Source organism: Oryctolagus cuniculus, chromosome 6 (genome assembly GCF_051225735.1).
Source record: "Oryctolagus cuniculus isolate XC-2025 breed Fujian yellow rabbit chromosome 6, ASM5122573v1, whole genome shotgun sequence".
NCBI classification, from domain to species: Eukaryota; Metazoa; Chordata; class Mammalia; order Lagomorpha; family Leporidae; genus Oryctolagus; species Oryctolagus cuniculus.
In genome coordinates, this window is record NC_142872.1 from 103,235,632 (window position 1) to 103,236,705 (window position 1,074).

The window sequence follows — 1,074 nt, forward strand, 5'->3', positions numbered from 1 at the left end:
ATAGTAGAGAGACTGGATCAGAAGTGGAGCAGCCGGGACTCTAACCAGCAGCCATATGGGATGCTAGCACTGCAGGTGGCAGCTTTACACACTGTGCCACAGTGCTGGCCCCACATTAGTCTATTTTTATTAAACTTAATTTCCCCCAAATCTGCATACCCTAAGAATTTTTTAACTGTGAAGGAGTTTTATGTCATTTGTCTGAAAATAATTAATCAGCTATTATTTGAGCATCTTTTAAATTTTTTTAAAAAGCAAGTTTTATTTCAAAGCAAACATTACCCAACACTTAGCAAGTTGAAACTTGTCATTTTGAAACAAAAATGTAGGCTTGAGGATACCCACTGTGTCTTTGTTATCCAAACTGTGCTCTCATTTCAGGAAAAAGGACACCTAGGCCAATCTGTTGAGAGATCTGCTGGATTCTATTTTTTTTAACTTTTTCTTGGCTTTTTGGCTAAGATCAAGTGTAGTATCTGTTCTTATCAGTTTAACTTTTATTTAATAAATATAAATTTCGAAAGTACAGCTTTTGGATTATAGCGGCTTTTTCCCCCCATAACCACCCTCCCACCCACAACCATCCCATCTCCCATTCCCTCTTCCTGTCCCTTCCCATTCTTCATCAAGATTTATTTTCAATTATATTATATACAGAAGATCAATTTGGTATACACTGAGTATTTCAACAGTTTGCACCCACACAGAAGCACAAAGTATAAAGTACTGATTGAGTACTAGTTACACCGTTAATTCACATAGTACAACACATTAAAGACAGAGATCCTACATGGGGAGTAAGTGAACAGTGACTCCTGTTGTTGATATAACAATTGACACTCTTATTTATGACGTCATTATTCACCCGAGGCTCTTGTCATGAGCTGCCAAGGCTATGGAAGCCTGTTGAGTTTGCCAACTCTGATCTTATTTAGACAAGACCATAGTCAAAGTAGAAGTTCTCTCCTCCCTTCAGAGAAAGGTACCTCCTTCTTTGTTGGCCCGTTCTTTCCACTGGGATCTCACTCACAGAGATCTTTCGTTTGGGTCATTTTTTTTTTCCCCAGAGTGTCT

The 1,074-nt window shown here is 38.5% G+C and overlaps 1 pseudogene; it reads left to right on the forward strand.

Annotated features, from left to right (window-relative positions):
- The first annotated feature begins 437 nt into the window (after nt 1-437).
- Nucleotides 438-571, forward strand: LOC127490891 (U2 spliceosomal RNA; annotated as a pseudogene).
- The last annotated feature ends 503 nt before the right edge of the window (nt 572-1,074 follow it).